The 27,530-nt window shown below is 36.2% G+C and overlaps 1 long non-coding RNA gene across 1 annotated transcript; it reads left to right on the top strand.

Moving 5' to 3' along the window:
- The first annotated feature begins 1,267 nt into the window (after nt 1-1,267).
- On the top strand, nt 1,268-27,328 carry LOC101675279. The gene is made up of 3 exons (XR_200743.3): nt 1,268-2,591; nt 16,789-16,834; nt 25,028-27,328. It is a non-coding gene; the product is annotated as an uncharacterized LOC101675279 (long non-coding RNA).
- Nucleotides 27,329-27,530: the final 202 nt, after the last annotated feature.

The following is a 27,530-nucleotide window of genomic DNA, read 5'->3' as shown; positions in this document are numbered from 1 at the left end:
AAAACCAGTCATGAATCTTTGACGTGTAACAGAAAAACATAATAGAATGATAGGTACCCTGATTAATTCTACTGAAAGGAAAAATGAACTTCCTAGGCAAATATAATCTTTCAATGCAGGTAAAATCATTTCTAAACAAAATAAAATAAGCCAGTGGAAGGGTCAGAGGTTTTGTTGTTTTGTGTTTGTTCTAGTACCTGTGTTTTTTTTTTTTAAGATTTTATTTATTTATTTGACAGAGAGAGAGAGAGAGAGAGAGATCACAAGTAGGCAGAGAGTCAGGCAGAGAGAGAGAGAGAGAAGCAGGCTCCCTGCTGAGCAGAGAGCCCAATGCAGGGCTCGATTCCAGGATCCTGAGATCATGACCTTAGCCGAAGGCAGTGGCTTAATCCACTGAGCCACCCAGGCGCCCCAGGGGCATTTTTATCATGTCAAAGATTTTCAAATTTCAGAGTGTAACAGAATCACAGAGAAGGAGATCTCTGGCCCTAACCTTAGAGTTTCTGACTCAGTAGGGCTGGGTGGAGCCTGAGGGTTTACATTTCTAAAATTCTCAAGTGCCCTGGCTGCTGCTGGTCCTGGGGCTCTTTGAGAAGCCCAGGACCAGGCAAAAATCACTGTAGAAAAAACTTAAGTCATTTTAACTTCTGGATTATTTTTCTATATGATTAATATTTTTTTAGTCAAGCTCTGTATCTTCAGAAATCCAAATTCTATTACAAAGAAAGCTATCTTTAAAATATAATTAAGGTTCTCTGCCTGACAAGTGCATTGGCATATTTTTAACAGCATATTTAAAAGCAACCACACAATAAATAAATGGATACTCCCTAGCAGGCAAGAAACCAAAAATAATAAGTTTTAGCTCTGTGATGCTAACGGAGTTCATTGTTTTCTGTAGATGTTATCTCTTTCCTGAGAAGCCCGTTAATTATTAAATTGATTGATTTTAAGGTACAGCATTGTGACCACAGTTAATAATACTGACTCATACACTCGAACTTCACTAAGAGTGTAGATCTTAAGTGTTCTCATCACACACACATATACACAACACATTAAATATGTGAGGTAATGGATGTGTTAACCTGACTGTGGTTATCATTTCACAATATGTATGAATATCAAATCAACACATTGTACACTTCAAATATATAAAATTTTATTTCTCAATTATACCTCAAAAAATCTGGAAGAGGAAAGTTAAAAATAAATTGAATGATGTTCTCAAACAAATTTTAAATTAAAAAATAGCAATTGAATGAATATTATTATCATGTATAAAAAATAGTATATTCCTTTCATTATAACTAATAATAACTACAGTTTGAATGGTTTGTTTATTTATTACTTAACAGTGTGTTTAGAAAGAAGTGTATGACAAAATGCCACCAAAAGTTGAGTTTTTTTTTTTCTTTTTTTTTTTTTTTCTTAATCTATATCTTTCCTCAAGTCAAGCATTTTAACTATTATGGTAACAATGCTCAAAGAGCATTTCCAGAGAGAATATTTTCTTGATTCCACTTAGATAGTCTTCAAAACTAGATAATCTGGTCCATATTCTGAATTCAAATGTCTGAGTCTGCATAAAATAAGGAAACATCTATGTGGCAGTCTGTCTGAAAGTAAAGAAAAAAACTGTTAAAACCTCCATATCAGGACGTAACTCCAAATTTTCTTGTGTAAGAGATCCCTGACCAAATTCAAGAAACAGTTTTTAGTTTTAAAAAATTGGGTAACAATCTGTTGTTCCATGTGGGTTTTAGCTGAGCTGTTCATCAGACTCTGAGCCCTCTTGTCTCTTCGCTCCACCCAAAACAGAGCTCGATGCTTCATTCATCGGCATGTTAAAAATGAGGGAACAGTTCTGCAGTGATAGAAGTGTTTTCCATTTTGATGTGGTTATCAACAGTCCTAAGGAAAGCTCTGTTTCCCAGGATCTCTTTTTAAAGTTTCCCAAAAGCTCTTACTTTGCGTCATATCTACAGGCTCAACTAGACTGAGGATTCAGACGTACACTGACTCCCCCGTGTTCTTATTCCTGGCTGGGCTCTATAGTCACCTGAGGAGCTTTAGAAAGTACTGAAGCCTGGGTCTCAACCAGAGTGATCTGAACTTAATTGGTCTGGTGAGTAGCTAGGTCATTAGAAGCGTTTAAGAACCTTCCCATGAGATTACAATGTGCAGCTGAGTTTGAGACCAATGTTTACAGTTATTTACAGGTGAATCCATTAAAAAAGGCTGATAACAATGAAGTCAGTGTAGGTGTCACACATTCCAAGAGTATTAGCGCATGGGAAATGGTAAAGTGTTTATTCTCATTAGAATGGATTTGTGTGTATGTGTGTGGTTGCGACCATGGCAGAGATGGGACTACCAAGGTAAAATCTGCTTTATGGATTTGTCATAATCCTGGTGATAATGTGTTTGTGGCAAACTTGCACTTCTAGAAGCTTATAGAAGTTCACTTGGTCAGGTTCTTATCCTCTCTTTCATTCTACTGCATTGGTTCCTGCACCAGAATTCCTGAGGACGGATGACGTACCAGCCATTATGCAGGAACAGAAACACAACTGTGAATGAACATAAAGGTAAATTTACATAATCAGTGGAAATATGCTTACAAAACTGAATGCAAATGTGAAAACTATTGGCTAAATAAAAAATGTTTTTTTAAAAAAGTAAACAGCATCATCAGTTGGTATTAAATTATGGATTATGTTGACAGAAATTAGAAAAGGAATGTGGACATGGAAGGGGGAGAGAGGAGTGGGAGGATTATAAAGGAAAAATGTACCAAGATTTTCATCTTAACTGGGAGGAGTTTCACTCTTGGCTTTGATAATGACTCAAGTATAAGGTAAAAAGAATGTGTGGAGATATTTTAAGGGGAGAAATAAACACATATAAACTATAAATATGATGTGTAACCACCAAATCACTAGAGAAGAATCATGTAAGTTAGCTAAAATCAAGGAAATTTTTAAAAAAAGTTAATACTTGATATCTATAAATACTTACACCCTACAAAGAGACACCACACATATTTTTTTAAGCATCTCTGGTTTATTTAGTAAAATAGATTAGTATTAGTCAAGAGCAACTAAGTGATAAATAATAGAAATTACAGAAATCACATATGGCCACAATCTAATGGTACTAAAAATAATTTTTTCACAAAAATATCCCCCAAAATATTTTTTTAAAAAACAAACACTGAAACAAAGCAATATTAAATAAACAAAGAATTTGCCAATAACTGTTGGGACAAATTGGAAAATAAAACCACAATCATATACTATTTAGAAATCTAACATTACAGCACCACATTTCAGCACAGGTATAGTACCAAAGCTGCTCTCAGAAACAAATTCATAGGCTCTAGCCTCTACTACATAAAAAATAAATGTAAACGAATCAAATCTTTATCTCAAGAACCTAAATAGATGACAATAAATCCAAGAGAAGAAACTTAGAGACAGAAGTAACATAAATTTAATTGGGTTAAAGAAATGTAAAATCAACACGTGAATCATGACTAAATCATTTTTTTTTTTCTTTCGGTAGAGAGAGAGTTAGAAGGAGGGGAAGAGGGAGAGGGACAGAAAGAATCTTAGCAGGCTCCACGCCCAGCATGGAGCCCAAAATGGGGTTCGATTTCACAATCCTGAGATCATGACCTTAGTTGAAATCAAGAGTCAGATGCTTAACCAACTGAGCCACCCATGGACTCCATGAACTAAATCAATTTTTAAGCAAAGTATCTTTAATTTTATGTAAAGAGTAAAGATAAAAAAAAAAATTAGAAACAAGAAAGAGAATACAACAAATAGGAAACGAAAAAACATAGGGTGATCTTGTTGACTAAGGTCATTGCAATTTTCCTGATGAGATACATAGTGCTCTTGTCTATAGGGGGATACATTCCAAGACCTGCCCCCCAGTGGACATCTGAAACCACAGATAGTACCAAACCCTATATTTGCCATATTTTTTCTTACACATACATATCTGTGATAAAGTTTAATTTATAAATTAGGCACTGTAAGAGATGAACAACAATAATAATCAAATAGAACAATCTTAACAATATATTATAATAAAAGTTACATGAATGTGGTCTCTATCTCTCTTAAAGTATCTTATTGTATTATACTCAAACTTTTTGCAGTAACATGAGATGATAATGTGTCTAAGTGGTGAACTGAAGTGAGGAGAATGATGTGGGCATCGTGACATAACAGGTTACTATTGTCCTTCTGACACTGTGGGGGAGGACCATTGCTTCTGGACAGTGGGTCACTGGAACTGCAGATGAGTGGGGGGCTATTGTACTAACAAATAAAATTTGTATGGGGTATTAAAATAATACCCTATAATATACCAATATTTCCATCTCAGCCATGCGTAGATAATTTAAATGACCAATATCTAGTATTTGACCTTACCATATAAGAACACGATGTCTCTCCATGTATTCAAGTTTTCTTATATGGCCCATAAATATGTTTTAAGTATTCTTCTTACAATTTTATATTTTTGTGCAAATCTGAATCATTACTTTTATGTGGTTATTGCTGAATTAGAAGTCACAGAAATCCATACATACTATAATTTGGATATAAAAAGAAAATATAGTACCCAATCTCTAGTCTTTCTCCCACACCCAGAATTTGTCAGAATAGTTTTCAGTCTCTGTAAATTGTACTCTGATCTACTATGTTAGAAGATATTCAATCTTTTGGTCATAATTTTCTGGGAATTGTAAGCCAATTAGAAATTCAAATCTGCTGTTTAGCAGGATCTGAATTCCAGTTTTGGTTCAGCTAAAGGATATGATATTTTAAAATATCAACATATTTTTAAAATCAATATCATTAAATTGTGTGTAAGGTTTTATTATTTTTGTAGTTTTTTTAAAAAAATTAACATATAATGTATTATTTGCCCAGGGGTACAGGTCTGTGATTCATCAGTCTTACACAATTCACAATTCACAGCGTTCACCATACCACATACCCTCCCCGATGTCCGTAAACCACCCACCCTATACCTCTTCCCCCAACCCCCAGCAACCCTGTTTGTTTCATGAAATTAAGAATCTCTTATAGTATGTCTCCCTCCCGATTCCATCATGTTTCACTTTTTGCCTCCCAACTCTCCATGATCTCCCGCCCTGCCTTTTAAATTCCTCATATCAGAGAGATCATATGATGATTGTCTTTCTCTGATCGACTTATTTTTCATAGCATGATACCCTCTAGTTCCATCCACATCATTGCAAATGGAAAGATTTCATTTCTTTTCATGGCTGCACAGTATTCCCTTGTTTTGGTAGTTTTTAAAAAAGATTTATTTTAGGGCAAGAGAGAGAGAAATAAGCAGAGGGAGGAACAGAGGGAGAGGGAGAGAGAGAACCCAAGCAGACTCCCCACCGAGTGTGGAAACTGATATAGGGCTTGATCCCAGGACCCCAAGATCATGATCTGAGCTGAAATGAAGTGTAGGACGCTCAACCGACTGACCTACCCAGGATCACCCATGTGTAGGTTTTTAAACGTTTTACATATACTTTTCATTTCATTTCATAAAATTTTTATTCATTTATTTATTTATTTAAATTAGTAGAAATTTAAAATTAGTAGAAACTATAACCTTCTAGATAAAGCTGGTTTTGCAAAAATAATGCTTTATTCATTTATTTATTTATTTATTTTTGCTTTTGGCAGATATGCTGCAATTTAAAAAAGAAAAATACACATTAACTTACTAGAGACCCACATTTTACTTTCTGCTACATTTGTTTATCGTTACATTACTTACTCCCTGGGTTTTAGGATTTAATACTTTTGGGGATGCCTCTTTCTCATAAACCCCACCCCCTGCCTCCCCTGATTGTTGTGCCTCATTCTGGTTTATTGGAGTGGTGAGGGCAGAGCTGACTCACAGGATCCCTGTAGACTGGACATTAGGATATGGGCCTCTACCATAGGACCAGCAAAGCGGTATCTCAAGCCTCATCCACAAAAGTTGATTTAGTCCAAGTCCTTCCAGATTTCATTCTTACTCTAACAACCCATGTCTTATAATAGGTAAAGAGTTCCATGACCAAGAATAGTAGGAGGAGCAAACTTCCAACACTGTCTGTGCTCCATGATCTCATCCTATGCATGTACTCTTCTCTTCATAGACTGGGATACTTCATACTTGCCAACTTATGCTCGAAGAGGATCAATCTATGTCATCATTTCCCTCATTTCTTAGCATCAATTGTGTTTTTCATTCACAAATGCCTAGGATATGTATCACCTAGGATATTTCACAGAAACTGATATAGCAAAGGTGAGATGAGCATAAATGTTCATAGGCAAAAGGAGAGAAGTCATACTCTAAATATACCCAATCATAAAAAGAATTTAGAACATGTTCTAAAATAAATGGAAATGCAGTATGTGCCACAAAAAGCAAGATACACCAGTGAGGGTAGATTTGAAGTATCAGTTCAAGGTAGACTTTCACCCTTGAGCCAGGCTGCAGTTCTTTCCTTAAGTAGGATGTAATACATGTCAGAAGTTGCATATAAGAAATGCGCATGTGGGGACGCCTGGGTGGCTCAGTTGGTTGATCGTCTTCCTTGGGCTCAGACCATGATCCCAGGGTCTTGGGATTGAATCCCAGAAGAAGCGGGAAACCTGCTTCTCCCTCTGCCTGCTGCTTCCCCTGCTTGTGCTCCCTCCTTCCCTCTCTCTCTGACAAATAAATAATTAAAAATTTTTAAATGTGCATATATAATCACATTAAATCTTTCCATCAGTTAGGTTTTATTATTGCCCTTGATTTTTAGATAAGAGAACTGAAATTCAGAGAGATTAAGAAATTGGTTCTCTACGTTTGTATCTTTAGGGTAAATACCCAATAGTGCAATTGCTGGGTCCAACATGGATGGAACTAGAGCGTATCATGCTTAGCGAAATAAGTCAAGCAGAGAAAGACAACTATCATATGATCTCCCTGATATGAGGAAGTGGTGATGCAACATGGGGGCTTAAGTGGGTACGAGAAGAATCAATGAAACAAGATGGGATTGGGAGGGAGACAAACCATAAGTGACTCTTAATCTAACAAAACAAACTGAGGGTTGCTGGGGGGAGGGGGTTTGGGAGAAGGGGGTGGGATTATGGACATTGGGGAGGGTATGTGCTTTGGTGAGTGCTGTGAAGTGTGTAAACCTGGTGATTCACAGACCTGTACCCCTGGGGATAAAAATATATGTTTATAAAAAATAAAAAAATAAATAAAATTAAAAAAAAAAACAAAGCAATATATATAGCAATCAATGGGATAGAAGTCACCATTAGATAGAGATATAAGAGGATATTTCTTGGAGATGACATTTGAGCAGAGAGTCAAATGACAAGAAGAAACCAGCCATCAAAAAATGAAGGAAGATCACTGCAGGAGAAGCTGAATGGTACGAAAATGGTAAGCTAAGAACACGAAGTCAGGCAGGATGGCTGGAACTTAGTAAGTGGATTGGAGAAGAGTAGCAGATGAGTTAGGGGTGAGAGAGAGAGAGAGAGAAGGACTAACAACCTGCATGGAAGGCATTTGAGTGTTACTCAAAGTGGAACAATTATAGCCAGAAGGAGGGTGTTCCGATTTGCCCAAGTTAGGTCGGGTATCCCTTGGGTTATATATTTTATTTATCTATTTTTATTTTTATTTTTATTTTTATTTTTTTAGAAACATAATATATTTTTATCCCCAGGGGTACAGGTCTGTGAATCGCCAGGTTTACATACTTCACAGCACTCCCCATAGCACATACCCGCCCCAATGTCCATAATCCCACCCCCTTCTCCCCACCCCCCTCCCCCCAGCAACCCTGAGTTTGTTTTGTGAGATTAAGGGTCACTTATGGTTTGTCTCCCTCCCAATCCCACCTTGGGTTATATTTTAATGTGGCTGCTGTTCCTATAGCCAGAGGGCAGGAGGAGGAGGAGAAGGAGGAAAAGGAGAAGAAGCAAGAGTGATATTTCCTTATGGATGCCAAGGTTCTAGGCAGATAAAGCAAGGAACAATTCTGTTCTCTTCCTAGTTCTGTTCAAGCACTTCTGTTATAAATACCCTTAACTGTTAGTCCCATACCTTGTCAAGGACCAGCAGCCACTATTCTTGCAAAACCAGCTTTATCTAGAAGGTTATAGTTTCTACTAATTTTAAATATTTTAAATTTTCTGTTCTTCCATGGAATGTTAAGGCTTTTTGAAAGGACTAGCTCAGTTAGAATATCATCCAATGTTGGAAAGTTATCTTTGTAACGCTGATTTATTGACCGATTATCTGGTGGCTAGTATCTATTTGGATATTGTCTATTGCTTCTAGGCACTGGCTTCCAGTTAGATTTCACTGGGATTTGTATCTTAAATTCCCTATCTTCCAAGTTGTTATTTGCCATGCTTATTTTCCATTTTCCTAGGAAAAATTATTGCACCCTGAGGGTGTTTGCTAGATCTCAGGCAAGGAGTATCCCACAGCTATAAAAGCAAGTGAGACTAATGGGAAAATGGAGTAAAATAGAAAGGGATGCCAGGAGAAAAGAGAGAATCTGAGAGCAAAAAGAAAAGGGAAACTCTACAGAGAGTCAAGATAGTAGTCATATCAAAAAACAAATGGCCTGAAGAGTTATGAATTGCTGCAGCAGAATTAATGGGATGGAAAATTCCTCAAGGAAAGGAGCCAAGTAAAAGAAGAAAAAACAGCATAAAAGCAAGAAAAAAAAAAAAAAAAAATAGGAGTAAAGAAAAAATTTAAAACCCCAAGTACAAGGTGAAAGTGGAAAACAAAAGAATGGATGAATTAAGAAATGGTGCACTGCATTAAAGCAAATGTATTCTGTTTTCTTTATTCTTATCTTTAACTGGCTTTGCATTTCTCCAGTAGCAAAGCCAAACTGAAAGGATAATTTTGTTTATGTACCCCATTTGCATAATTGTGCAATATAAATTACAATGCTAATTAAGGACAGCCCTTGGGCTTCTGGAATTGGGTCAACGTGGCTCCCTGAGTGCAAGGAGGTTGGGGCATTGGCTCTGTCCCCTCTCCCACCGCCGGGAAGCCAGGCAAGGGAAAAGAACCTTTCTGACAGTGTGTGAAATCTTGTCAGAATTTGCTGAAGACCCAGAACTGTACATCTCACTCTAAAATTTGGCTTTTAAAATCATCTTTGTGTGATTCTGCAATGAGGCGCTTGAAAGCTAAAAGTTCTCCTAAAGGCTGTATTGGTTATCTTTTCATGAGGGTTTGGGTTTTTTGGTTTGTTTTTTTTTTTTTTTTTTTCTCACCTTTTTTTTATTCAGGGGAAAAAAAAATTTTTTTTTTTCCAAACTGTAGATAACTGAGTGTGAACCTGGCATGCAATATTTTCTCACTGGACTGTTGCCAGAATTGTCCCAAACCAGTGTGTATGCGTGTTCCTCTCTTCCTGAGCCTAGGGAAGACGACAAGCTGATTTCTGAGCTTTAGTTAAATTCATATCCTTAAAATGAACTAAGCTATTGCACTGTAACTACATCAAAAATTCATTCCCAGAGTCTCTGCTCTATTCCTAATAGGGGTCTGTAAGATAGAGGGTTGATATATTCCTTAGCTGAGATTTTTGAAGAATATTTCTGAGTTCTGTTTGACTTATTTCCAACATTTTGAGGAACCTCTGTGCTGTTTTCCAGAGTGGCTGCACCAGCTTGCATTCCATATTACCATAAGTAACACTTAATCTCACAAAACAAACTGAGGGTTGCTGGGGGGAGGGGGTTTGGGAGAAGGGGGTGGGGTTATGGACATTGGGGAAGGTATGTGATTTGGTGAGTGCTGTGAAGTGTGTAAACCTGGCGATTCACAGACCTGTACCCCTGGGGATAAAAATATATGTTTATAAAAAATAAAAAATTAATTAAAAAAAAAAGAATATTTCTGAGTTCTATAGTGAAGGTTGGCAGAATAACAATGGAGGAGCCTGTTTTGAAGGTGGTGTTTTATGAGCTTTTTTAAGCCACTGAACCCCGACCTCAAGCAAAGCTTATATACAAAATAGAAAGAAGTATATTCAAAATCACTCACGTTATGGTGCCTGGGTGACTCAGTGGGTTAAAGCCTCTGACTCTGGCTCAGGTCATGATCCCAGGGTCCTGGGATCAAGCCCCACATTGGGCTCTCTGCTCCACAGGGAGCCTGCTTCCTCCTCTCTCTCTCCTGCCAGCCTCTCTGCCTACTTGTGATCTCTGTCTGTCAGATAAATAAATAAATAAATAAATAAATAAATAAATAAAAATCTTAGGGAAAAAAAAATCACTCAGGTTGGAGGAAGGAAGAAGGGACAGCAGTGAGAGAGCCCCAATGTCCTATCTGAGGCTTCTCCATCCACTTTCTCCCTTCTCCTCCACCTTCTAAGAGTGTAGAAGCCACCTCCAGGAGGGATTTTTTACCACCTAACTTGGATAAGAGCAGTTAAGGATGTTGGTTATTTAAGCCATCTTTTGACCTTGACACCAAGACGTTCTTTTCACTGAGATCATTGTAGGAATAATTAGAAAATATGCGGGACCTATTTTCTATCCTGTTACTTTACTTTCTAGAGCAATATTTTCCGAACACTTTAACATCAAGGCATACAAAAATAACTACCATTTCTATGGAAAACTGGGGTAAACTGGAAGAGAATTGCTCATGTTCCAACAGGACTGGCTCTGGGGCTCTGGCCAACCCAAACTTCCAGTTACCTGAGGCCACAGACGTTGGGTCACAGTTGGACATTACACTGAAGTCTGACAAATCCTAGTCTTGGGGACAACTGGAGTAGTTGGCAAAAATCTTGAGAGTATTGTTTGTGCATGTAGATACAGCCATGGATAAATTTTCCAATTTACTTCTGGTATATGAGACCATACGCTTCCCATTTTGTTAAAGTTAGCCTGAATTGAGTTTCATTCTCAGTTGGAAGATTCCTTATTGATATATATTTTCATTTTATAAAATTCAGATCTAATAGGTCATGTTCCAGTTTAAAACTCTCTAGGACTCAACATTTCATATAGGATAAGATCCAGACCTTTATCCAATTATAACTAATATACAGGTTTACCAGTAATAAAACCAATATAGAGATGGTATTCCATCTAACCAGTTTACAGATGACAACGTTAGCTAAGAGTGGTCACCAGTGTGCCTCTGGTCTGGCTGGTGTCCTTTTATTACCATAGTTGAACAGCCCTCAACAGATAGATTGCTTGCTATTCCTGGAGCTGATACATGTTTTGGTAATTTTTTTTTTCTCTTTTTCTTCTATTGCTCAGGATTTACTCATTCTAGCCCTTTACTCCTGCATATACTCTGATCCTTGTTGTAAAGGCATAATCTTACAATGCAGGCATTTTATGGAATACTTCTTCTGGTGGTTGCATATATATTGAAAACACTTACTATAGAGCCTCAGAGCAGTGTTTCTCAAAGAGTGGTTCCTGGGCCATGAGTACCATCAGCACCTGGGAAATTTTGAGTAATAAAAATTCCTAGGCCCCACCTCAGACCCACTGAATCCAAAATTCTGGGGATAGGGCCCAGAAATCTGTTTTAGCCAGGGGATTCTCTTGCACAATAAAGGGTGCACACGATTGTTAAGGAGGATCAGGCTTGGAGAACATCTCCAGGACTCCAGGATCATGACCTGAGCCAAAGGCAGTTGCTTAGCCAACTGAGCCACCCAGGTGCCCTTTTCATGCCTTTTTAAACTTGTGTCTCATTGGCACTTTCTCTTCTGTGGGGAACTCATTCATTCCAAGGGTGAAGCTTTCCTAATCAACTTTTTGTAGTTTAACAATTTCATGCCCACTTTGTATGAGGAGTTTGGTTCTCACTTCTCTGGGTGGTTCTTGGAAGACTAGAAAAATCAAACAAATTAGATTTTTATTAGTCTCCCACCATCAGATCTCCTTCAGAGTGGAATTTTGAAATTATCATATACACTTTTCTCCTCCTCTTAGATCTACCTTCTTGCTGATTTCAGCTTAGCATTAAAATCATATTTCTTAAGCATACAAAAACTGATGACATTGTCCAGTCCAAAATAATCCACACTGCATGGCAAGAATACATCATTCCCAAGTTAAACTCATGTCATGCAAAATCCACCAAGAAGGCAAAATACATTTGCGTAGAGTGAATTTTGACTATTCTTGAATCCTAAGTAGACATTGATATAAGCCCTATTTAGGAGTTTAGAGTATCATCAGCTCCCAGACTTCCTGAGCTCAGATTCTGATCCACCATTTACTTATTATGGGACCCTGAGAAGCCCTCTGTGTTTCAGCTTCTTTCTCTTCCTTTCATAAAGAATGTGTTTAGTGAATTTTAGCTAATGCTATAGTTGAAGCAACATTCTGCAAAGGATTCCTACTTGTAGTAGTCAGGTAAGATTTATCTAAGTATTCATCTCTAAAAGCACATAGAAACTAACACTGGAGATAGAGAATTGGTTAGGAATGATTAAATCTGTACTGGGAAATGAAAACAAAATGAGTAGTTCTTATAAAACTTGCAGTATGTACTTAAACCTAATATAACTTTCATCCATATAAAATGAGATTTAGTAAAGTTTTCAACTTTCCTAAGCCCAGAAATTGGTACCAATTTTAGCGAAAATAATTGTTCTGTTATTACTAATCTGCCTTGTTTTCATTTGACTATGTAAGTCTTTCTTCCTTTTTTGAGAGCGTCATTCTCTTCTAGCCCTTCTGGTTTAGAAGATGTTACCTTAATGTTTATGAATAGATTGGGCTGATACGCTGTTACTTTCGTGGCTATAAGTCCACATTGTGTGAACATTGTGGAAAATGTTTGAAAATTTGTAAATAGCTCAAAGTTTATGTTATGATAAGATTCCTGATATAAACAAGTCCAAAAGAAGTTTGGCTTCTCTCTACTTTGGCTACAAAAGCCTGCCGGGAATTATTAATTATCCCAGGAATGTCCCTGATCCCTGTTGGCATACTCTTTGGGTGTCTGGGCTTAAATGGTACTGTTTTTCCATTTTGTAAGTTGTTTCCTATTGGCTACATTTCTGCTTTTCTAATTACATCCATCCTATAGTTTCTAGAATTGATAATTCACTTAAATATTACACGTCTGACTGTATATATTTATTAAAAATTTATTAAGTGCCAAGCCCTGGTCTAGGCATTAAAAATACAATAGGAACTGGTATTCTTGCCATCGTGATACTTATATTACCTTAGTGAAATAAACTAATTTCCTAGAAGACAGAAACTAAAGTTCATTGTGTCTTCTTGTTCTTAATAGAGCACTTGGGACATCAATAGATGCTCAATAAAAATTACTGGCATACTAAAATAAACATTACACTCAAGACATTAGAACATTTTGAGGAGCCTGGATGAAGGAAATTTGTTAAGTATAGATTTACACAGTGAGGGATTATTTGAGCTGCAAGGAACTTAAAAGGATACCTTGTGAAAAGGCTTACTTTTTAGGTGGAGTAGCAGAGAAAATACCCATGCCAGTAATTAAAAATTGACTGTAACTGGGTAGCATGCCATACCCCCACATATGATGTTGGAGTCATAGGAAGTATTAGAAAGAGTGCTAAGTTGGGAATGAAGAAATCAGGGTTGGCTTGGTCACTTAGTAGCTATATTACTATAGGCAAGTCTCTTAAATTCACAAAACCCATGTAAAATGGCTCATTGGAACTTTCAGGAATGTTGTGAAAATTAAAGGAATAGAATATTCTGAAACTCTTTGATACATTTTTACAAATTTTAACTGTGTTTCCAAACAGACAGGATTGGGTTTGGAGAATGTGTCTTGAATGGAAAGGTACTATGAAAATAGGGAGTCTTTGGGAAAAGGGGAAACGTGCCCTAATTCATAATCATTTAGGACTGCCATGAAATTATCCTCCCCACCCCAATCTGAAATGTATAAATTAAGAATGTGTAACTTGATTATCAAGACATTCAACCACAGGGTGGTAACACAGAGTTGAGACCATTTTTGTATGGTAGAGCCAATCAAAAATATCTAATCTCTCTTATTGTCAAATATTTGGTACAGAAAAATCAGAATTTAAGTATTTCTCAAGCTAATCATGAAAATGTTTAGCATATTTTGTGGACAATTTCTTGGATGATTAGTTAGTTTGGTCTTTGTTTTTCAATAGGTACAACCACATTGTGAGATGTTTATGAAACTTAAAATCATGAAATGACCTAAGGCATTTTGGGAGATCCAAAGCAGTAGTGCAAACATTTTATTAAACTTGAGACCAACAGTTTGGGTTGTATATTTATTTCAAGATAGATTTTTAAATATTATTGAAAATACATTTCTCATTGCCACTTTTTAAAATTAACATATATTATTTGCCCCAGGGATACATGTCTGCGAATCATCAGGCTTACACATTTCACAGCACTCACCATATCACATGCCATCCCCAATGTCCATAATCCAGCCAACCTAACCGTACACCCCACCTCCCAGGACCCTCAGTTTTTTTCATGAGATTAAGAGTGTCTTATGGTTTGTCTCCCTCCTGATCCCATTTTATTTCATTTTTTCCCTCCCTATCCCTGATGAGCCCCCACACTGCCTCTCAAATTCCTCATATCAGAGAGATCATATGATAATTGTCTTTCTCGGATTGTCTTATTCCACTTAGCGTAATACCCTCTAGTTCCATCCATATCATTGTGAATGGCAAGATTTTGTTTCTTTTGATGGCTGCATAGTATTCCATTGTATGTATGTGTGTATATATATATATATATATATATATATATATATATATATATACCACATCTTCTTTATCCGCTCATCTGTTGATGGACATCTAGGTTCTTTCCATAGTTTGTCTATTGTGGACATTGCTGCTATAAACATTCAGGTGCACATGCCCTTCGGATCACTACATTTGTATCTTTAGGGTAAATACCCAGTAGTGCAGTTGCTGGGTTATAGGGTAGCTCTATTTTCAACTTTTTGAAGAGCCTCCATGCTGTTTTCCAGAGTGGTTGCACCAGCTTGCATTCCCACCAACAGTGAAGGAGGGTTCCCCTTTCTCTGCATCCTCGCCAACATCTGTCATTTCCTGACTTGTTAATTTTAGCCATTCTGACTGGTGTGAGGTAGTATCTCATTGTGGTTTTGATTTGTATTTCCCTGATGCCAAGTGATATTGAGCACTTTCTCCGTGTTTCTTGGCCATTTGGATGTCTTCTTTGCCGAAACATCTGTTCATGTCTTCTGCCCATTTCTTGTTTGGACTATTTGTTCTTTGTGTGTTGATTTTGATAAGTTCTTATAGATTTTTGGAATCTAGCCCTTTATCTGATATGTCATTTGTGAGTATCTTCCCCCATTCTGTCAGTTGTCTTTTGGTTTTGTTGACTGTTTCCATTGCCATTTTTTGATTTCCATTTTTACATTGTGAAAAATGCATTAAACTGAAAAACAGCAAACATGAAAACTGGGTTGTCAATTCACCCAGCTTGAATGTGTTGTCTTTGGAGACTTCTTTTCTGCACCCCCCAACTTTCCCCAATAAACATTCTTGTATGGTGCTATCCTCTAATTTATGCTATCTTCCTCTATCATACTTTTGTGCTCACATGCCTATCTTATCTTTTGTATCAGACAATAAATCCCCTGATGGAGGACAGTTAGTCTTTTCTTCTTGGTCACTTTGGCACAGGGCCTGGCACACCACTGATGCATAATACATGTTTATTGATTCAAACACATTCTTTTTTTTTTCTTTTCTTTTTATTTTTTTTTAATTTTTAATTTTTTATAAACACATTCTATTGAAATTAGTATGAATCTTTGATTAACTCTGGGAAAATGCTGCAAGGTTAGGACTCTCTATTTTTATTTTGATTCTGATTAAGCAATCATTTGAACCTCAGAACTTCTTAGTACTTGATATAGAGACATAGAAACCTGGGCAAATAACACTTAGATTTTTCCTATTCCTCAAAAAATATACTTAATCCTTTAAGGAAATGAATCTAATGAGGACATTCATAGAAATTGAATGTAACTGAGCAAAACAAAGTGACGTGTGTGTGTGTGTGTGTGTGTGTGTGTGTAATTTGGAGGTTAGATTGGACAAGGTTGTATCAAGATAGAGAATCTTGCCTGACAGTCACTAGTTGTAACAGACACAGCTAGATGCTTACTCAATATCCACTTCACTTTTCTTGCTTAACAGCCATGCCAGTTAAGTGGAAATATGTCCAGCTAACAATCTTGCTGACAGCTTCCAGTGCAGATAGAAGTGAGTCATGTGACCCAATTTTGGCCAATGATAACATTCCCATCTTTCCAGATGGATGCCTGGAGGAACAATCATCTTGCAATCATGAGGATTGAAACCACATTTTGGGAATGGTTTTAATAAGAGTACTAAAGAAATTTGGATCCTTGATGACCTTGAGCCACAATACTAATCCTACTCTTCCTATCCATGGGCTCGTTGCATGAGACAAACAAATCCCTATTTATTTAACTCACTGTTAGGTTTTCTTTAAACCACACACAGTTCTGATACATTTGCCTTCCTGGGGAAGAGTGTAGGACATGACTTGTGAAGTCTGATGAGACTCACAGGTGACCAAAATATCCTACTGAAACAACTTCATTTCAGCCCTGGGTGCAAGGGAATTGCTGTGAATGACATGTTGTGTCTGATCACTTTGTGTCTTTCTTTTTTAGTTTCTTCTGATCCTAAGGTTAAAGAACCCACAAAAGTTTTCTTGAGGTAAGCATGTAATTTCAGTGGACATCAATAGGTAAATTTAATATGGATGCCTAGGTTGGACAAAAATCAAATAAGCAACACCCCTCACATAACATTGCTTTAATTAAGTTTTATTTCTCTCTGGGTGTGATACATAGTGCAGAAGCACAATCAATGTACATGGAGATGTGCTTAAATCTTGCTTTTTTGTCCTATTTATATAATTTATTGTGTCAGTGGTTCTTAGGTGGTGTGCTTCTGCAGCTCATCATTGGAAAATACTTTCCAGATGTTCTGAAAATGTTTCATTAATTTGTATATTTTATTTTTGATAAGTAAATACACATGCTTGTGACTGAAAGAGAAAACACCCTTCCTTTAATCCCAGAGGATTTTATTTGGCCTTGAGAATAATTGATTCATGCCCTGCCTACTCCACCCTTATTATTCAAATAGAGATTATTGAAGAAAGCCTTGCCCTATAAATATAGCTGATCCAAAAATAAAAGGGGAAAATACTTTATTTTAATGATTCCTGTAGGATCTGGGTATAACTCCATTTTTTCCCTCCATTAAGAATCATATCATCCTAACACAGGTTCCATTCCTAAGTATCAACAATGAAACACAGTTTTAAAACAAGAATTGATGAAGTCTGTGGTAGCCTGTATCCATGGAAGTAATCTTTTTGGTTGGTGAATTTTCAGACTAGAAACCAGACCTATTATTTCTTGGCTTTGAGACAATAAAGAGAGGATGATAGTTCTACTCACATGTAGAACTATCTGTTATGAACAGCTATCATTACATACATTATGTTTCTCTTCACATATTACAGTTCATTGTCTTTGAGCAAAGTGCTTATCCATAGGAATATATATATGTGTGTTTATACTCATGCACATGTATGTGTGTGTGTGTGCTTGATTCATTAATTCTGGCCCCTTGTATATACCAAAGGAATGAGGAGAAATATTTATACCTCGAACTGAGGGACCTGGCTTAGTTCTACATCTGTACCATGTACTTTCTAGTATCTGATCCTTTACCATAGAGAATGGAACCTAAAACTAAAATTGCATTTGCCAGTCTCCTTTGCAACTTGGTTCTGAATGAGATTATGTTTGACTGACCAGATGACCTCACATAACATTTGGAAGGTGGCAGTGAGAAAAAGATTACATGGAAGGCTGATTGTTTATTTTTAATTAGTTTTATTGGGGAAAACTTTATATAGACTACAGTGCGCACATTTTAAGTGTATAATTTATTGAGTTCCAAAAGCTTTATAGACCTGTGTAACCAGGATCAATATGAAGGTACATAACAAACCCTTCATCACAGAAAAATCCCTTGTACCTTCTTCCAGCCACTCCCCTAGCTCTCAATCTAGGCAACTATTGATCTTCTTTTTATTACATAGATCACCATTATCTTTCGTAGAGATCCGAATAAGTGGAATTATGTATGTATCCTCGCTAACTCTACCTTTATTTCACTCAGCATAGTGTGTCTGGAATTTATCCATACTACTGATGTGGTAGACAGGATTCTAAGATGACCCCCAAGATTCTTACCTCTTGGGATATACATACCTTCTCTCAGTTATTCAAGCTAAGACTAATTCAGGTGCTATTAGGAAAGAATTTTTTCAGATGTAATAGAGTCTCTAATACATTTACTTTAAGTGAGAAGACTTTCCTGTTGAACCTGACCTAAGCAGATGAGCCTTTAGAAAAAGTTAGAGATATTTGAAGCATGAGAGAAACTCTACTGTTGGCTTTTAAAGAGAAAATGCCCATGTTATCAAGAAAGCCTTGAGGCAGAGAGCACCAGGCAGCCTCTAGGAGTTGAGAACAACCCTGTGTTGACAGCCAACAAGAAAGCTGCTCCCTCAGTGTTACAATTGTAAAGAATTGAATTCTGCCAATAACCACGTGGACTTAACAGAGACTGAGACTCCTAAGACCACAGCAGTGTTCAACACTTTGAATTCAGTCTATTGAGAGCTGAGCAGAAATCCCAGCTATGCCATGCACAAACTTATGGTGTACAGAAGCAGGAGTTAATAATAGATGGGCCTTATTTGAAGCTGCCAAGTTTGCAGTAATTTGTTATGTACCAATAGAAAAGGAATATATTGTACAGATCATTAGATTGTTCCTTTTTTATTGGCAAATATATGAATTATTATTGCGAGATAGCAAGTCAACAATTCAGTGTCTGAAACAACACATTTACTGTCTTATTGTTTCTGTAGGTCAACAATCTGGGCATGGCCTATGTGAATAACCCACTGATTCAGGGTTGCTTATAAGCCTACAAGCAGTGTAGGCCAGCACTGAGGTCTCATCTGAAAGATAATTTGGGAAGAGACCACTTTCAGCCTCACTTAAGGAGATTGTTGGCAAGGTTCATTTCCTTTGGGGTTGTTAGACTGATGGTCTCAGGTCCTGGATAGCTTTAGCCAGAGGCACTTTCCTTTCATTGCCTTGTGTGTCCCCCAACCCACGATGGCAATTTGCTTCATCAAAACCAACAAAGAAGGGAGTCTGCTACAGTCTCTAGTAATACAGTCACAGAAGTGACATTCCCTGAATAATGAGATACTTTATTTGTCAGAAAGAAATTTCTCAAGGAGAGAGAAGGAGATCACACAAAGCTGTGAGTACATTTGGTAGCTGGGATTACTGGGAATTAGAAGCTACCTACCACCATGAGTAGTATTCCATTATATGAATATACCATTTGACTGTAGATAGACATTTAACTCAATGCCAGATCTGGACTATTAATTAGGGAAAAAAACCACAGGAGGTTCTATGAACATTCAAAGTATTAGTGTTTGTGTGCATGTTTCATTTGTCTTAAATGAAATTGCAGGGTAATATAGAAAGGGTATGTTTAATATGAATAAGAAACTGCTCCAAATGCTTTCCAAAGTGATTTTACACTCCTAACAATGTACAAGAATGTACCAGAGTCCCAGTTGTTCCTTATTTCTACAAAAACTTGGAAGTGTCAGTCAGCTTAATTCTAGGAAATATAAAGTTATTCATTATGGTTTTAATATGCATTTCCCTAGTGTATATCAGGTATGTTAAGCATCTTTTTGTATACTGAGAGGCTATTTGTAGATCTTCTTTTGTGAACTATGTTTAAATGAAATGCTAACTTTTTATTTCTAAATTCTTTATTATCGAAGTATCATTGACATACAATGTTATATTAGTTTCAGATATTTAACGTATTAATTCAACAACTCTGTATATTACTCAGTGCACACCATAAGTGTAGTTAACAACAATGTTATTACGACATTATTGACTATATTCTTCATGCTGTATTATTCATCTCCATGATTTATTTTATACCTGGAAGCTTTTAGCTCTTAATCTTCTTCATCTATTTCACCCATCCCTTGCCCACCTCCCCTCTGGCAACCCATTTCTTAATTTGGGTTGTTTTAATTACCGAGTTGTAAGAGTTCTTCCTATATTCTGCACACAACTCATATACCACGTATATGTATTACAAATGCCTTTTCTCAGTTTGTGGCTTGCATTTTCATTTTTAAAAACAACTGAAGAACAGTTTCATATTCAATGAAGTCCATTTTATCATTTTTTTCTGTCATGATTGCTATGGTTTGAACTATTTATGAAAATATTTTCATGTCAAAATAAAAATATTATATTTTTATCACAGAAGTTTTAGGACTTTAGTTTTCATTTTTACACCTTGGATCTATTATGAGTTAATTTTTGTACATATTTTGAGGTAAGGATTGGAATTATTTGTTTGTAGATACTTCCTATTTTTCCAGCACATTTTTCCAACACATTTGTTTCCTTTCCTTATCGAATTATTGCATCTAAATTATTATGTCTAAATTCAAATAACCATATTTGCATAGTCTTCTTTTATTTTTTTTTAAGATTTTATTTATTTATTTGACAAAGAGAAATCACAAGTACACTGAGAGGCAGGCAGAGAGAGAGAAGGAAGCAGGCTCCCTGCTAAGCAGAGCCTGATGCGGGACTCTATCCCAGGACCCTGAGATCATGACCCGAGCCGAAGGCAGCGGCCCAACCCACTCAGCCACCCAGGCGCCCTGCATAGTCTTCTTTTAAACCATTAACTATGTTTCATTAATCTATATGTGTATTTTTCACAAATACCATTGTCTTAATTACAGTAGATTTGTTAGAAATCTAGTATTCCAATTTTGGAATGAAGTTGTTTTTTTATGAAGTTTTTTATGAAGTTGTTTGGATATTTTAGATCCTTCGTGTTTCCCTCTAACTTTTCAAATTAGGTTGTCAACTTTTCTCAAAAATAAGTCTTGCTGGGATTATTAATAAGACTGTATGGAATCTATAGACAATTTAGGAAGAACTGATAGCTTTTAATATTGAGTACCCTAATCCATGAACATGGTATCTATCCCTCTCCATAATGCTCTTCTTTTTTTTTTTTTTTTTTTTTTTTTTTTTTTTTTTTTTTTGATTTTTTTTTTTTTTTTTTTTTTTTTTTTTTTTTTTTTTGATTTAAACTCCTTTTATTTTTTTTTTTTTTTTTTTTTTTTTTTTATTTTTATAAACATATATTTTTATCCCCAGGGGTACAGGTCTGTGAATCACCAGGTTTACACACTTCACAGCACTCACCAAATCACATACCCTCCCCAATGTCCATAATCCCACCCCCTTTCTCCCAAACCCCCTCCCCCCGGCAACCCTCAGTTTGTTTTGTGAGATTAAGAGTCACTTATGGTTTGTCTCCCTCCCAATCCCATCTTGTTTCATTTATTCTTCTACCCACTTAAAACCATGAAATACTTACTTAGCATTAAACAAACTGCAAGACCTACACTGAAAATTATAAAACATTGGTGAGAAATTAAAGAAGAGCATTATATGCAACATAATGCTCTTCTTTAATTTCTCACCAATGTTTTATAATTTTCAGTGTAGGTCTTGCAGTTTGTTTAATGCTAAGTAAGTATTTCATGGTTTTAGGTCCAAGAGTAAATACTTAAGAAAATTAATTTTCTTTTGTTCATTGCTAGCACATAAAAATACAATTGATTTCTATATTGATCTTGTGCAATCTTGTTGTATTCACTTGTTAATTCTAGGAGATTTTTTGTAGGTTTCTTAGGAACATTTACATCCATCATCAGGTTGTTTGCTAATTCAGACAGTTTTACTTCATACTTTCACACTGTGTGTCTTCAATTCTTTGTTGTGCTTTACTGAAGTTCACTAAAATATTGGTTAAGAATGGTGAGTGTGGAGATCCTTTCACTGTTTCAAATGTTAGGGAAAAAGCAGTTTTTCATTCCTCAGTACGATGTCAGCTATAGGTTTATATAGATACCCTTTATTAGGTTGAGAATGTTCCCTTCTATTACTAGTGTTCTGAGATTATAAACAGGTATTGAAATTTGTAAAATGTTTTTTCTGATTCTAGTGAAATGATATAATCTTTCTTCTCCTTTATGCTGTTAATTTAATGAATTATAATGATTGATATGAAAAAGTTAAATTAACTTTGCATTGCTGAAAAAGCCCTAGATGGTTATAACATATTCTCCCTTTAAAGATTTACTAGATTAAATTTTCTATTATTTGTTTAAGATTTTTGTGTTTGAGCTCATAAGGAATATTTGTACTTTTCATATAATATTTTGAATCAAGGTAGTGCTCTCTCTTAAAATGAATTAAGGAATGTTCTACTTTCCTATAATTTTCTCAAAAAGTTTGCATAAGATGGCATTATTTTTTCTTAAGTCTATTATAGAATTCACCAGTAAAGCCATATGAATCTGGTGATTTCTTTGTGAGGTCATTTTAAATTATAATTGCAATTTCCTTATTGGATGTATGGCTATTCATATTTTCTCTCTTTTTGAGTCATTTGCATAATTTGTTCCTTTAAAGGAATTTGTTCATTTTATCTATTTTTTAAATGCCTTGGCTTAACACCTTTGTATTCACTTATTGTCCTTTTAATGTCAGTAGAATTTAAAATTCTGTCTCCTTTTACACCCCTAATACTGCTGATGTATAAATTCTCACTTTGTCTCAGTGTATTTTCCTTTGTATTTTTCCTGCTTAGGGTTTGTTGTGCATCTTATACAGTTAGGTTTTTCTTAAATTTGGAAAATTGTTCATTACAGCTTTAAATATTTGCTTTGTTACCACCACTTTCTAAGACTTCAGTTGTGCAGGTTTTAGACTCCTTAATGTCAATGAAATGCATTTCAGTATTTTCATTATTGCCTTCCTCTCTATGGAAGAGAGCTATTTTAATATCATTTCTGGTTCTGTTTCTATTGGCTAACTTTTCTCCTGGTCATGTGTGTCATATGCCTAGTTTTTACATGTCCAGTAATTTTTGATTAGATGCTGGATGCACACATTTTAAGTGGTTGTGGTCAGCAGTTGTCCCTCTTTAAAGAGCGCTGGTCTCTGTTTTAGAAATCAGTTTAGGGGCGCCTGGGTGGCTCAGAGGGTTAAGCCTCTGCCTTCGGCTCAGGTCATGATCTCAGGGTCCTGGGATCGAGTCCCGCATCGGGCTCTCTGCTCAGCGGGGAGACTGCTTCTTCCTCTCTCTCTCTCTGCCTGCCTCTCTGCCTACTTGTGATCTCTGTCTGTCAAATAAATAAATAAAATCTTTAAAAAAAAAAAAAAAAAAAAAGAAATCAGTTTAGTTCCTTGCCATTTATCTTGCACTTTTTTGAGATTTCTGCTTATTTTTCTTAGGATATAAGTGGAGAAGCCTTTTATTTTGGGTATAATTTAGCTTCACTATTGAGATGTGGCTTTTGATATCTGAATTTCAAGAGTGATCAACAAAAATTCTCCATGTTGGCTGGACTACACTCAAAGGATCCCCAACTCTCCCAGTCAATTTTTACCTACTCTTATGGTGTTTCATCCTATATGTAAACATCATATTATCTAGCTAAGTCTCCAGGGAGCTTTATTACGATTTCTAGTGTTCTTTTCCTGCATAGTTTCATCTTCTTTGAAACTTCAATTCACTATTTCCATCCTTCTTAGAATTTACGATTTCCAATTTCTTTCTTGTCTACTTGATTTGAGAGCCATAATCTGCTTAGAACCATCTTTTATGCTCTATGTCCTAGAATATAAGTCTGGATAGAAATCTAGGGCAATGACAAATCTCACCTTATTTGTTTCTGTGTTCTCAAGGATCACAGTCTTGAGTTGGCTGTTGTCCAATGTACAGAAATAGTACTTTAAAAATCTTTAATTGTATTTTTAGTGTATTTTTATTTGATGTCCCCTTATTTGTGTCCCTCCTCCAGTTTTACTGAGATATAATTGACATATGGCACTATGTAACTTTAAGGTATACAGCATAATGATTTGAGTTACATATATTGTCAAATGATTACCACAATAAGCTTAGCTAATATTCATCACATCATATAGATATAAAAAAAAAAAAGAAAGAAAGAAAGAAAAGAAAATTTCTTTTCCTGTATTGGGAACTCTTAGGGTTTACTCTCTTGACAACTGTCATACATACCATAGGAGTTTCAACTATAGTCATCATGTTGTACATTGCATCCTTAATGCTTATTTATGTTATAACTAGAAGTTTGTACCTTTTGACCACCTTCATTTCAATGAAGTTTTTTTTTTCATTTACATAGTAGTTTAATGTACTTTAGTATACGTTATCCAGCTTTCTTTTTCTTTTCTTTTTTTTTTTTTTAGATTTTATTTATGTATTTAACAGACAGAGATCACAAGTAGGCAGAGAGGCAGGCAGAGAGAGGTGGGGAGGCAGGCTTTCCACTGAGCAGAGAGCCCAATTCGGGACTCGATTCCAGGACCCTGGGATCATGACCTGAGTTGAAGGCAGAGGCTTTAACCCACTGAGCCACCCATGCACCCCTTTATCCAGCTTTCTATTCACTCAAGTCAGGAGAGACTCAAATTCTTTCTATTTCACCATAGAAGCCGGAGTCCTCCTCTTCCTCCTCTGCTCCCTTTCCTCCTCTCCCTCCTCCTCCTCTCCTTCCTCCTCTTCCTTCTTTTTCTCCTGGCAAGCATGTTTTGTTTTGTTTTGTTTTGTTTTTAATTTCTTAGTATTTTCAAGATTGTTTTCCAGTTTCAGTGATTATTTTAACATGTCTTAAGATTGCATCATGGAATGTTTATTTTTGTTGTGCAGCATGGATTACCTACAGTGATCGTGGCTTCTTGATTCCCAGATTATATCCCAATGGTGAGTTACAGAATGATAATTTAACAAATCTTGTTTTTAACTGGTTATGGTATAAAACTGGGTATTTTCCAACACCTGTACTTCTGTCCAATAGACTTAACTTCTTCAATGCAGTTCTTATATAGTTCATTTTCTTAAAATATAATAGTGGCTCAGATTTTGCTACATGTCATCCACTTGGGGAAAAACACCAGTATTAGTTTCCTAAGGCTGCCATAATAAATACATTTGTGGCTTAAAACAACAGAGATTTATTCTCTCACAATTCTGGAGGCCCAAAGTCCCAAATCAAGTTGTCAGCAAAGGTGTATTTGCCCTAAAAGGCTCTAAAGAGAGAATCTCCCTTTGCCTCTTCAAGCATCTGGTGGGTCCTGAAATTACTTAATTATATCTGCAAAGTTCATTATTCTAAGTTAAGGCCATATTCTGAGGTTCTGAGTGGATATATCTTTTCTGGAAGGCCACAATTTAATGCACTATAATATTTAATGAGAAGAGTGTCATTTAGTACCAAACCCTTGAATTTCATGTTATAAGCTGATTAGAAAGTGTGAGTGGAAAATCTAACTTTCCAGGAAATGACTATAATATCATGAAATAAAATTTCTTTTTCTCTCTCTTTTCTCTAACTCCTTGTATTAGATCCTGTGCACAGGTTTCTACTGTCTGCTATAATAGTCACAAAAGAATGACATAATACTCTCCTTCCATATAGTTACTGATAAATCGTGAATACACAAAAAGTTAGAACTTTGTTCAAGAGAACAAAATAACAGATGCCCAAAGGTGGAAAGTGAGTGGCGGTAAAATGAGTGAGTATGTAAATTTAGAGAAGAAAGGTCTGAAGTCTGGGTTCAACTGGAAAGTTTTCACAAATAAGAGGGAGTGGGAAGAGGCTTGGAATGTGAGGGATCAAATGGAGAATACTTTAGAAGGGAAAAAAGGAATAGGCCAAAGTGAATAAAGGCCCGGTCTTAAGCATGGGAATGGTGCTCAGGAAGAAGAGGTGAAAAATCCCATAATGAAGCAGTGAACTATGAATTAAATCTAGGATAAGAGTTTACCTTTATGATAGTATGATTTACAATAAATATATATTTGGTTTTCATCCTCATTGCTGGCTCAGAGCTCCTAAAAGCTTTGGAATTTACAAAGTGTGAGAGTATAGAAAGTGTCTTTTGCTATGTTACTGTTAACTTCTGGAAAGCACCTAAGAATGGGAGGGGAGAGGGGAGGGGGATGGAGGTCAAATGGCTAATGGCAGATGATTTAATCAGTCATGTCCTTGTAGTGAAACCCAACAAGACAAGGTTCAGAAAGCTTCCAAGTCAACGAACATATGGAAATTTGGAGAGAGTGGTGTGCTGGAGAAAGCATGGAAGTTCTGCACACTTTCCCCATACTTACCCTGTGCCTCTTTTCCATATGGCTGTTCTGGAATTATATCCTTGATAATAAACTAGCAATCTAGTAAGTAAAATGCTTCTCTGAGTCCTATGAGCTGCTCTAGCAGGTTGATCATACCCAAGGAGAGGGTTGTTGGAATTTCTAATCTATAGCCAGTTGCTCAGAAGCACAGCCAACAACCTGGACTTGTGAATGGCCTCCGATGTGGTGCAGCCTGCAGGACTGAGCCCTTAAGTTGGGGAATCTGATGCTATCCCTGGGTAGAAAGTACCAGAATTGAGTTGAACTGTAGGACATCTACCTGGAGACAAAGAATTGCTTGGTGGTGTGTGGAGAAACTTCCATGTGTTGGAATCAGGCATAGAATAATAGCCTTTATCCTACAAAAATAAAAATCCTCTTAGTTTGGGAGCATGGGATTGGAATGAGCTTCTCTCTTCTAGCTTGTTTCTGATTCCCACCTCCACCTCCTCCAATGTTGTTCCAACTTGGGCTTTGTAGTCTACCCTGCACATTCAGAACCTTTCCCCAGTCTTTGGCATTTCTTCACCCCTCCTCAAATCTTATAAACCCCTCTCCTCCCTCCTCTAAATCATTTTCCCAAAATTTTTATAGTGATTCTACTGTCATTTAGATGTGCATGGGGGCAGGTGGGCCATACACAGAAGTAGTTCTACCCACGGGCATTTTCTTTCATGTCAGACGCAGAACCTATTTAGATGTGGACTATACTTGAATATTCCTTTGGTTAATAGGTAGGGTTTCTCTATTTTCTATATATCCAACCCCACTATAATGAATGCAAAGCAGATTTATATTTATATTTAGCAAATGTGAGAGTGAGTGGTTATTTTTCTTAAATTTAGAAATAGTCTCAAAATATTCTTGAAGCTCCAGCCCTGGAATATTACTCTCATCTATTCATTATTTTATAAGAAAAATATGTGTGTGATAAAGGATTACGCACAAAATTGCCTTTAATACTGTACCTATTCTTAATTTAGTCTTTTCTGGAAATAAACAAAAAGGAGAATTAAAAGCT

This window comes from Mustela putorius, unplaced genomic scaffold (assembly GCF_011764305.1).
Source record: "Mustela putorius furo isolate JIRA1106 unplaced genomic scaffold, ASM1176430v1.1 tig00003834_pilon_pilon_pilon, whole genome shotgun sequence".
Classification (NCBI taxonomy): Eukaryota; Metazoa; Chordata; class Mammalia; order Carnivora; family Mustelidae; genus Mustela; species Mustela putorius.
This window is presented reverse-complemented; position numbering and strand designations above follow the sequence as displayed.